Raw genomic sequence first — 12,745 nt, forward strand, 5'->3', positions numbered from 1 at the left:
CTAAGCAGCCTGCGGCCTCTGCGGTGCCGGTTCAATCCCCGGCTGCTCCCCGGCCACCTGAGGGGGGTCCCACATGGTGCGCAGACCTCTCCTGCCGCCCGCTGCTCCCCTCAGCAGTGTACTTCGGTCCTTCTGCCTGCTCTGCTCCCCGCTCTGGCTCTGGTGAATTCTCTCACCCTCCCGCGCTTCTGACTGTACCCAGTGCATGTATAAACAAACAAAGAAACAAACAAATAAATAAATAAAAAAACATGCCTCTATAAAAATAAATAAAAAAATAAATAAAAATACCGCTTGTATAAATGGCTCCTCCCCTCTGATAAAACTACCTAAGTTTTTTTAAGTCCTGCAGTGGGATCATTATCCTCCATGTTCTCATGTGGAGTGAGGCCCCCATCCACCACTTGTTTACAGTCACTTATTGAGCCACAAATTAAAACATCTTCTAGAACCAGTATTTGAACTGTGTTCATGAAAGGAATTCAAACTGAGTGGCAAACTGGGTAAAAGAAAAGTGGATTATGCTGTTCCCAGAAGTCTGGCATGATAGACTGAACTCAGTAATAATGGCTGAGAATTCAAGAGGATTTGGGGGGAAATAATGTTTCTAGACCTGCTGAAGTGTAGAGTGGAGGCTCAGAGCCAAGTGAAAGCAGTGCCACGTATGGGGGCTCATCTGATTTGTGATACCATGTGACAGCCTTTAAAAACTCCAGAGATGGGACTTTAAGAGAGAAACTCAGAAGTCCAAGGTTTTACATGTATGTGTATGTGTGTTTTCAAACTAATGCAATTTAGGCCTCAGTATTAAGGTGACTTTATTTGTACTTACAATCTAGGAAGTCCCGGAGACATTTAAAAGAATTACAAATTTATTACAGCCCTTAAAAAAACATTCTCTTATAGTAGGAGGGTGGAGATTTTTGAAAACCAACACACCACACACCGGCTGATCCTGTGGATGACTGAATTACAAGGCTAATTGAAATTACAGGGTCTCTTTTGTTCAGGTTAGGCCATTAGTTAGGAAGAAGTGACGCTTTAAAAATTAGCACGGGAATTCTATGGGCATATTTGAATGAAGCTTGGACCTTGACCTTTAAATTTTTTCTAAGCCTTCTTTGCCAGTAGAAGCAGTCCTTCTCTGTTTGTGAAGGTGTCTCCCCTTGCCTGAACACTGTGAGAGAGTGACTTTTCAGGAGACAGACAGCATCTATCTCTACCATCTCTCATTGCTTCTAGATCTATAACCAAACTAAAACACTGGTAAGCCTCAGAAGATCAGTTACAAAGTGTGATCTATGAAAAGGAACCAAATCCACCAAAAGGAAAGCAAGATATTGCCAACTTCTATTGATAAAAACATGAACTATGTTTGGGCTGTTTGGAGTGTTGGATCAGGATGGAATGTAAATGCAATCAGGCCAAATTTATTGATATGGGTGCACAAAACAGAAATTATGGATCTCAAGAAACAGAGTGGCTTTAATAATTTGCTTGGTTATTTACTGAAATGTGGAACCAAAGAATGATAAGCTCTCGGGGTGGCATGGACCAAATGGTCATGCTTAGTCACCAAAGACTAGGTGGGTGTGGTTAATGTAATGGAAAGCAAAACCAAAGTAGTAATCAGAATGAGTCGACCTGTAGAGATCGTTGGAGTTGGCTAATTACGTTCGGTGCCGGTAGGTCTGAGTTAGATGGGCAGTCTACTGTAGTCTTACTTTAGTATAGCAATTTAGTGTCATTTATATTTAGTATGATTTGAATAAGCAGGAAATCTCTGGGTCTGATGAGCAGATGTCTGACCTGAATCACAAAGAGTCTTGGCCCCGTACCAATTCACAGGCTTGAGCTAATTCACAATCCAGAACCTCTTGAATAAAGGGGAAGCTGGGCTCCCTGAGAAACAATCCTGATATATAGCCCAAAATTTATACCGTAAATCTTTCTCCTAAGCATCCCCAAAGGTAGCTTCAGAATGTGTGTTGCAGAAAGTGGAATAACCAAATTCTGTGGGTTTTGGGTAATAGGATACTGACTCTAAACTGACACAAATTCCTAGAGAATCAATGCTACCATGGTCCAGCAGTCAGAACAGGACTCATGAAGGTCAGGTGTGCATTGGAGTTTAGGCTTCACACCACTTCACAGCAAATTCTGTATGTTCTTGAACTCACCCTGTGGTTATTTCTTCAGTTGTGACATGCATTGTTGGAATAGATATTCTGTCAACCATAATCCCACATTGGTTTCCTGACTCTTGGAATAAAGGTGATTATAGTAGAAAGGCCACAATTACTTCCACTTACCAAATCAATCCTTTTACTAGTTTGCTTCCCTGATCTAACTGACTGATACGTTATTAACGCAGACCATTTTAATGTTTAGCTGGGGGCCAATCACAGTTCTTGGTGTACATTATAAAAGAAATATGAAACAGGTGACTTGGTCGCTTCAGCAGCTGGCCAATCCATATGGGTCTCAATCACCGTTAATATTCATGGTATTTTTAAAAAGATCCCATTACAAAATATCATCTTATGAATAAGTTGGACTTTATAGTTATAAAACTTCTGTAATTGGTAACTCCTGTCTCAATGTCAGGTTGAATACATTTGTTTTGTAAAACTAAAATTGAACATGAATGAATAGAATTTAATTTTGGACTTTTTCAGTTTCACTGGCAACTTTTCTTACCAATTTTAAAAAGTAGGCAATTCTGTTTGAGTTATTGAATATGGTGACCTCCAAATACAATATAGTTCACCAATTTTCTGAATTGAAGATGGTACAAAGAAGTTTGGAATGGAAGTGTAGAATTAACAATGGCAGTCACCGTTTTTCTGATATTTTAGTGGGTATATGGATGAGTGGAATATTTGTTAAAAACACATAGCCAGCTTCATGGTTCATAACCATATTAGTCTTGTCTCTCATTTTCTGCCCAACCTACAGCACCATATTAAGAATCTGTCCCATAGAGTGTAAACATAGAGCAGCCTTGGTCCCTGGTGACTTTCTGGTTCCCATGAGTCTATTGGAATTTTGGCTTCAATCTGGTTTCTGTGAGACTTATATCCTTTATTTGCCCCAATTTTTCCATCGTGCAAATAAGCAGCCTAGCTCTTTACCGTAATCTTTCAGAAGATATTACCTTTGTATGGACTAAATGCTTGCATCCCTCCAAAATTCCGTTCAGTCTTCTAAGAGTTTTTTCATGTTGCCTTTTATTGTACCTAATAAGATGATAAACTGACTTTTCTCTTTTTAATCTCTTAATGAGAACAGTAATTAATTACATTCAAGATTTTCTCATTGTTGAATCTGATATTAAAACTAATTGAAAGGTTCTCAGCCATGTCTGATGAAGGACAAGGACCCTGGACCTGCTGTGAGCCCTGCCCTGTGTGAGCCTGGCCAACTTAAAACCAAATACAGGGGCCTCCCTGATGGTGCAAGGTGTTAAGCACCGCACTATGGAGCAATCTGTGGCCTCTGCAGCACGAGTTCGATCCCCGGCTGGCCAGGGAGCAACCCACATGGCGAAACAGACCTCTCCTGTCTTGCCCGCTGCTCCTCTCAGCAGTGTATTTCAGTCGGTCTGCCTGTTCTGTTCCCCATTCTGTCTTTGGTGGATCCTCTCACCCTCCTACCCCTGCATCACTGGCCTGTACCCCAGCTCTTGAATGCATAAATAAATAAATCTTAAAAAAAAAAAAAACAAATACAGGAAACTAGAAACACAATCAAGAAGTCAGAGAAGAAGAAAATGTGGCAGAGGCATAAAGGAGAACAGTAGAGAGGAACTGGCCCTGACTGGACTTTGAGGGAGGCCAGGCTCCATTTTACATCTGAATCCCAAAATATGGGTTTAATAAAGGCCATAGCTTCAGATGCCAATATCAATCTTTGAGATTCAGTAGATTCGATAAGAATTCAATCTTATTATTTGGGTTGAGTTGATCCTACTCCACCTATTGACTTAATCCAGCTTGTCATAGAGAGGTGTGACCATCCAGGTACTTGAAAGGGATTATGAAATACAGTTGGTTTCAGAGCTAGCCATTGCTGCAATTTAGAAAAAGGATGGTGTTGTCATTACTTCCTTCTAGGAACCAAGAAGTCTGGAAATTCTATGCAAACGTGTGCTTTTCGTGTGGACAACACATTCCAAAATGACTGTGCGCCCCTGAAGCACTGGTTCCATAATTACACTGATACAAAGATACTGATGCAAAGAACCCTGCTTACCACGCAGAGCCTGCCAAATAGAAGTATGGTTATATTTTATCTGATATCACTAAAGAATTCTTCTAAATGCTTAGCACTTTAATGGATCCAGGGCAGATTTCTTTGCTCTTGGTCCTGAGTGGATGGTGAACAGATAATAAAATCCTAAAGCCTACAGATGAGAATCTCCTCAAGTATTACAGTTCATGAATTCCCTGCCAAGAGACCAGTTATAAAAGAGTACTGGAAAAGGGATGGAAACATATGTATTTCTCATTGCATTTTTCTGATTTGTAATTCTCCAGATGTTGATGTTAGTTTTCTGTGTAATCAGATTTTTCTTATTATTTCTAAAATTCAAATAAAAATGCAGTAAGCAAGAATGCACAGAGGAACTGAATCTCTGTGGGTTCTATCTCAATAAAAGATAAAAACTCCCTGGTTTTCTGCCAAAGGCAGGACTACTTCTAAGCAGTTTTTTCATAATCTTCTCATCCAGGCTTTGTCTTATCTTTGTTGCGAATCAGAATAAATGTGCAAGTGAAATGGGGTGAATCTGTAGACCTACTCAGTCTAGGTGAGAGTAGTTGCTAATGAACTGGTGGCTCAGTATTACAATCAGTAGCCTCGAGGAAATTCTGCTAAGCCAGTATCAAGATGAAAGGGGTGTGACTGATTTAATGTGAGATGTGAGTTTAAGGTTTAAGACTGGGGAATAGCTTCTAAGTGCTATGATATTTATTAGCAAACTTGAAATAGAAAATTTGTTTTCTGAACTCTGGTAAATATAGATACTAATGATTATCTAGTAAGATAAAAGCCATTATCTTTTTTTCATAAAGCTAAGTATTCTAATTGATGTAATTTTATTTATTTCATAGATATTAGAGACTTGTCTTTCAGTCATTTGAGGTCATTATAAAAAAATATTCAATGATTATATAAGCAATAGAAACAATTGGTAATATGAAAGTTAAATTCAGTTAATGTAAAAGACTGAGTGATCAGTAAACTTATTTAGCTTTACTTTCTTTTTTTTTAAAGATTTATTTATTTATACATACATCAACTGGGGTACAGACCAGAATTTGGGGGGGGATGAGGATTTACCAGAGACAGAGTGGGGAACAGAAGAGGTGGACTTACCGAAATACATGGCTGAGGGGAGCTGCGGGTGAGTCAGGAGAGGTCTGCTACGCCATGCGGGTTGCTCCCTGGCCGGGGATTGAACTTGTGCTACAGAGGCTGTGGCTAGCTTCATAGATTGCGTCTTAACCCCTTGCACTCCCACGGAGGCCCCCATATTTAGCTTTTCAAAGATAATGTTGTATCTAAACAATATATAGGCTTAATTTATCTTAATGCAATTAAATTTTGAAAAATTTGTGATAGTTCTTCCACAGTTAAAGAAGAACTATTTGGGGCCTCCCCAGTGGTGCAGCGGGTTGAGCGCAGCACTGTGAAGCTTTCCACAGCCTCTGCAGCCCAGGTTCGATTCCTGGCCAGCCAGGGAGATACCCACATGGCATGGCAGACCTCTTCTATCTCACCAGCTGCTCCCCTTAACAGTGTATTTCAGTCAGTCTGCCTGTTCTGCTCCCCGCTCTGTCTGGTGAAACCTCTCACCCTCCCGCACCTTGGGCTGTACCCCAGCTCTTGTGTAAATAAATAAATCTTTAAAAAATATGTTTTAAAAAAGGGAACTATTTGATCAGATACATCTTTAAACACATAAATACCAATATTGTTATATGTAGGGCTTTTTTAAAAATTTTTTATTTTTAAATTTTTTTAATTATTTATTTATTTATACAAGCACTGGGTACAGTCAGAAGCACGGGAGGGTGAGAGATCTCACCAGAGCCAGAGTGGGGAGCAGAGCAGGCAGAAGGACTGAAGCACACTGCTGAGGGGAGCAGCGGGTGGCATGAAAGGTCTGCGCGCCATGCAGAACCCTCCTCCGGTGGCCGGGGAGCAGCCGGGGATCGAACCAGCACTGCAGAGGCTGCGGGCAGCTTCGCAACCCAGCGCTCAACCGCTGCGCCACCGGGGAGGCCTTGTAGGGCTTTTTTAAATCCATGTTTATCAGTAGAATTGACCTGTAATTTTCCTTTTTTCTATGCCATTCTTGTGTGATTTGAGGTCAAAATTTTACCAGTTTGTGTTTTTTTCCTACTTTTTAGTTCTTCAGAATTTTATATAAACTCTAATTTTAGTACTTTAAATGAGGGCATATTTTAGATTAATTATGTTTAGTCATATTTTCTTTCTTTTTAATCTGTTTCTAGAATTAATCTTTTCCCAGAAAATTGTATTTTAGAGGTTTTAAAATTTAACACCATAAAAATGTTTAATTTTTTTTAAAGATTTATTTGTTTTTGCATACAAGAGCTGGAGTACAGGCCAGAAGTGCAGGGGGTGAGAGGATTCACCAGAGACAGGGTGGGGAACAGAACAGGCAAACTGACTGAAATACTGAGGGGAGCGGCGGGTCAGACAGGAGAGGTCTGCTGAGCCATACGGGTAACTCACTGGCCATTAGGGGATCAAACTTGTGCTGCAGAGGCTGCGGATTGCTTCGTAGTGCTGTGCTTAACCCATTGTGCCACCAGGGAGGCCCCTATATATATATATATTTTTTTTTTTTTAAAGATTGATTTATTTATTTATACAAGCACTGGGTACAGTCAGAAGAGCGGGAGGGTGAGAGAATGCACCAGAGCCAGAGTGGGGATCAGAGCAGGCAGAAGGACCGAAGCACACTGCTGAGGGGAGCAGCGGGCGGCAGGAGAGGTCTGCGCGCCATGTGGGACCCTCCTCCGGTGGCCGGGGAGCAGCCGGGAATTGAACCTGCGCTGCAGAGGCTGTGGGCAGCTTCACAACCCAGCGCTCAACCGCTGCGCCACCAGGGAGGCCCTATAGATATATTTTAATACCAGCTCTATGAATTAATTTTTGCTAGAAAACATAGTTGCTTAACATTTATTACTGTTGTGATTCTGTGGTTTGGCTGAATGAGCTCTTCAGATGCGGGCTACTTTGAATGTGTGATCATTCCAATATATGTATTTTTTTGTCAAAGGTATTAATCTTCATCCATAGTTGCTGGTTCAAATACTAAAAGTTTGTAACCTTAGAAATGGGTGAAGGTATCTCTTGTTATGTTAATGAAGGTAACTCTTGGAAAACACTTGAGGATTAGGGCTGGTTACCAGGGAAACTAACCTGGGAATGGTATGTAATAAAGCCTCCATAAATAGGTTTCCAGGTTGGGGAACAAATGAAGATTTGGGATGTGTGGCACTCCTGGAGAGGGTATGGAAGTCTACACCTTTTCCCCATGCCTTGTCCTATGCATTGCTTCCATGGTTGTTCTTGAATTATATCCTCTGTAATAAATGGGTGGTTTCCTGAGTAAATGGACTTACTGAGTTGTGTGAGCTGCTCTAGGAAACTAATTGAACCTGAAGAGGCAGTTGTAGGAACATGTGGTTTATTTATAACAAGTTGGTCAGAAGCACAGTTAGCAACCTCAGGCTGAAGCCTGAGGAGAGGGTCATGGGACCCTCCAACCTGTGAGGAGTTGGTCCGAAGATCTGGTAATAGTCTGGGCTTGCATCTGGCATCTGAAAGAAGTGACTTGAATTCGCAGACACCAGGAAGGTGTCAAAGTTGCTGATTGGTGTGGGGAAGCATCTACACGGTTACGTTGAGATTGGATACAGGAATACTACACAGGCAGGGCCCAAAAAATCTAACATTACCTTTCTCATATTTCTGGTATTTGGCAGGCAGGTCAATCTAGAGGGTTCTGTCTGAAGTTATCTTGTTGTTGTTTACTTATGAGTTTTGACAGCTCACATTCATTGTGATTTCTGTTTTTGTTAAGAAATTCTCTTCTTGAGGGTCTGTGAGAGGCAAACACTTCCTTAATTAGCTCATCTAAAATGTCTTTATTTCTGTTTCACTTGTGAATAATACTTTCAGTGGATACAGAATTCTATTGTGGAAGTTCTTTTCCTACAGCACTTTCTGGTCTATAGCTGCTATTGACATATATGTTATCAATGAATTGTTCAGCTTGGTTGTCATTCAGATTTTTCTTTTCATCTGAAGTATTTTGTAGTATCCATCTTTTCTCAAGATTACCCTAAGAGTTTCCTTTTAATTTACATATTTTGTAATGTCACCATGATGTGTCTGGATTGAGTTTGTTTTTATTTTTTTTTTCTAGTCTCTTTTCAGTCTCTTCTGACTTAGAAATGTATTCCTTTAATCATTTCTGGAATTTTTTTTTTTTTTCTGAAAATTCTTGACCATTGTGTACTCATATATAGTTCTCCTGGTTTCTCTCTAAAAACCTCAGATTATATTGGGCCTTGCAGTCTGTCTTTCTTATTTCTTAACCGCTCAGTCTTATTTTCCATCCTTTTATCATTACATTCTGAATAATATTTTCTGCTCCATCATCCATGTTGCCATTTTTTTCTTCAGCTGTCTATAATCTGTATTTTATTAGCAATAACAATAATTTCATTGAATTTTCAATTTAAATGATTGTTTTTCATTTCTACAAATTATGTATAAATTTAAAAATCAAAGTTACCCATTCTCTTTTATATATATTATCCTCTAATTTTGGTTCCTGTTTTTTAAATTTTTTACCATACATTTTTTTAAAAAAGATTATTTATTTATACAAGCACTGGGTATAGTCAGAAGCGCAGGAGGGTGAGAGACTTCACCAGAGCCAGAGCGGAGAGCAGAACAGGCAGAGTGACGAAGTACACTGCTGAGGGGAGCAGCGGGCAGCAGGAGAGGTCTGTGCACCATGTGGGACCCTCGCTTGGCGGCCGGGGATTGAACCTGCACTGCAGAGGCTGCGGGCAGCTTCGCAACCCAGCGCTCAACCGCTGCGCCACCGGTGAGGCCCTACTATAAATTTTTTTACCATCATCAGTTCTTCAAAAATTATTATTCCTTAATCTTTTTCATAATTTGAAGTAATTGTTTTGAAAAAAATATTTTTCTATAAGTTAACATTGCTCCTGTTTGTTCTTCTTTTTGTGGACTTTTATGTAATTTCATGTTTTATCATTTTTTTATTGTGAAATCCAAAATTCATGTGACCATTGAGTGCAAAACTCATGTGATCATTATTGAAGAAGCATCACTCTGGAGCAATTTTGGGTTTATTTTACCAGACAACCTAAATATGCTTTACTGGGGTCCAGCACATGTTATAATATTAATGTGTCAGCTGAAATTTCCCTCACCATAGGGATAGAATAAATTCAGATTCCACATCTCAGAAACGTAGCTAAAGTTTTATTTTCTTAGAGAAGGAGGCAGGAATCATTATCCTAAACAGGATCTCAAAACAAACTTCCTATAATCTTCTCTAAGGTGACAGAGGTTTTCTGTTACCCTTACAAAGGGGAAACCCTTTCACAAGTCATTAATTTTCATAGCAAATATCCGTTCCATATCTCTGCCTTGAAAGGGCCAAAGCTTTATGTTATGTTCTCCTATATTTACTAAACCAGTCTCTAGCTATTAGGGTCAACATTTTTAAGCAGTTTATCTGCTTTCATGTCAGCTAATGTACTTCTCACTCTGGAACTTTATTTTTGGGGGCACCTGGCAATTCCTTTTTTAAAGGCTCAGTCACAAATTTCAAATTTTTCTTTGTGTTTTATGCAACAGTTTTCTGAATTTCAAAATTTATGTTATAGATTATTATGCCCTGTCTTGGCTCTGAATATAAACTGCTTTTCCATTCTATTAATTCATAAATATAGCAATATTGGGTTTCTGTACTCCTAACATTACTTTGTTTATTTTTCCCTGGTTACCTCACAAGTTATACATCTAATTTCTACTGACCATTTATTTTAGGACCTTGTAAAAAGCTATCAAAAAAGTGCACTTACTTATTGAGGTTCAACCAGCATAATACTTAGCTTCCTGTTATGAGCTCTTGGCAGATATTATTCAGAACTTAGGCAAGATCCTCTTGGAGTAATATCTCTGTATTGTCAGATCATCACAAAATAAGTGGCTTAATTTCTTGTTTTCCTATGATCTGATGTTATGTCTTCTGTTTATAAAGGTTTAAATGCAATTCCCTGGTTATTTTTTTTTTAAGATTTATTTATTCATGCATACAAGAGCTGGGGTGCAGGCCAGAGATGGGGGGGTGAGAGGATTCACTAGAGACAGAGTGGGGAACAGAACAGGCTGATGTACTGAAATACACTGCTGTGGGCCTCCCCTGTGGTGCAGCGGTTGAGCACTGGGTTGCGAAGCTGCCCGCAGCCTCTGCAGCACCGGTTCGATCCCCGGCTGCTCCCCAGCCACCGGTGGAGGGTCCCACATGGCGTGCAGACCTCTCCTGCCACCCGCTGCTCCCTTCAGCAGTGTACTTCGGTCCTTCTGCCTGCTCTGCTCCCCGCTCTGGCTCTGGTGAATTCTCTCATCCTCCCGCGCTTCTGACTGTACCCAGTGCTTGTATAAATAAATAAATCTTTAAAAAAAAAAAAGAAGAAAGAAATACACTGCTGAGGGGAGCAGCGGGCCAAACAGGAGAGGTCACCTGTGGGTTACCTCCCTGGCCGGGGATCGAACTCGTGCTACAGTAGCTGGGGATAGCTTCATAGTGCTGCATCTCAACCCTTTGCGCCACCAGGGAAGCCCTGAAATTCTGCGGTTTTAATAAAATTATGGAAAATATATTGACTATTATATTGTCCAATTCCCCTTAAATATCAAAGAGCTTATGGTAAATCTGTCCTAAAGTAAGTTCTGGAAAAATTTGCCTATAGCAATGATTTCATATGCTTTGCTACATCAGAAAATGACAAAACATGCCATAATGTAGTTCTTTTTTTTTTATAGGGAACATGGACTACAAATCCGTGTTTATTGACAATAAATAAATCTTTTTTTTAAAGATTTATTTATTTATGCATACAAGAACTGGGGTACAGGCCAGAGGTGTGGGAGGTGAGAGGATTCACCAGAGACAGAGTGGGGAACAGAACAGGCAGATTGACTGAAATACACTGCTGAGGGGAGCAGTGGGCGAGACAGGAGAGGTCTGCTGCACCATATAGGGAGCAACCTGGCTGGCCGGGGATCAAACCCGTGCTGCAGAGGCTGCAGACAGCTTCATAGGTTGCGTCTTATTAACCCCTTGTGCCACCAGGGAGGCCCATAAATAAATTTCTAATGCATATTGGATAATTTTTCCATCTTGAATTGCCTTCATGTTTTATGACTTTTCTCAAGATTATAAAATTATGGTTTGTATGCTGCCATTATATTGATAATTCATTAAAAAGTATCTCATTTTGTTATTATTCTAAATCAGCTTGTTTTTCTTCTGGGTTTTTTTTGTTGTTGTTGTTGGCTTTGCAGTTTTGTAACTTTATTTGATAATCAGTGGTTAGTTCTCATCCACATTGACTATTTTTAGATTTTTGACAGTTGTGACAGGCTCATAGGTAACCAAAGTATACAGCTTGTTTGGCAAATCTTCATCCTCATTACATTTCCTGGACAACTGTACACAGATATAATAGGGAACATTCCTTATTCCTTTGGCCCAGACAGCTTTGAGTCTGGTGTCAATGCACACATCTGCAGTGCCCATTTCCTTCATTGCAAATTTCTGCCTCTCCTTTAGTGCTCTAGGAGAACGCTTCTTGAAGTTAACTCCATGGATGTACTTGTGAATGTTGATGGTGTATTCTCTGGAAACTATCTCTTTGATGGCAGAATGGCCCTTTTTTCTTCTCATTTCTTTGAGGGAGCCATCCTGCTGGGCCCAAATATGAAAACTTTTTCCTTCTGTACTTAACCTCGCAAATTATATATTCTTTTTAAAAATATTTTTATTTTTTATTTATACAATAGCTGGGGTATAGGCCAGAGGCGTGGGAGAGTGAGAGGATTTACCAGAGACACAGCAGGGAGCAGAACAGGCAGATCTGCTGAAATACACTGCTGAGGGGAGCAAAGGAGAGATAGGAGAGGTTTGCAGAGCCATGTGGGATTCTTGCCAGCCGGCCAGGATCGAACTGGTGCTGTAGAGGCTGAGGACATCTTCACAGCGCTGTGCTCAACCGCCGGCGCCACCAGGGGAGGCCCACAAATTATATGTTCTTACCTTTTGTACTTTCTCTTCTCTACTAATATCACCACCTTTTTTTTTTAAGGTTTATTTTATTTATACAAGAACCAGGGTACAGGCCAGATGTGCGGGAGGGTAAGAGGATTCACCAGAGACACAACGGGGAACACAACAGGCAGACTGATGACATACACTGCTGAGGGGAGCAGCAGGTGAGACAGGAGAGGTCTGCTCACCATGTGGGTTGCTCAGAGGCCGGAGGGAATCTAACCGGCACTGCAGAGGCTGCGGACAGCTTCACAGCGCTGCGCTCAACAGGGAGGACCCTCACCACCATTTGTTTAGACTTCATTGGATGCCATGTCAGATTTGAGGTTG

At 40.4% G+C, this 12,745-nt stretch overlaps 1 pseudogene across 1 annotated transcript; it reads right to left on the bottom strand.

Annotated features, from left to right (window-relative positions):
• Positions 1–11,680: 11,680 nt before the first annotated feature.
• Positions 11,681–12,057, bottom strand: LOC311182779 (large ribosomal subunit protein eL31-like; annotated as a pseudogene). Its single transcript has one exon. The product of its transcript is annotated as a large ribosomal subunit protein eL31-like (transcript).
• Positions 12,058–12,745: the final 688 nt, after the last annotated feature.

The sequence above is a fragment of the Talpa europaea genome (genome assembly GCF_964194135.1).
Source record: "Talpa europaea genome assembly, chromosome: 13".
In the NCBI taxonomy this organism is placed as follows: domain Eukaryota; kingdom Metazoa; phylum Chordata; class Mammalia; order Eulipotyphla; family Talpidae; genus Talpa; species Talpa europaea.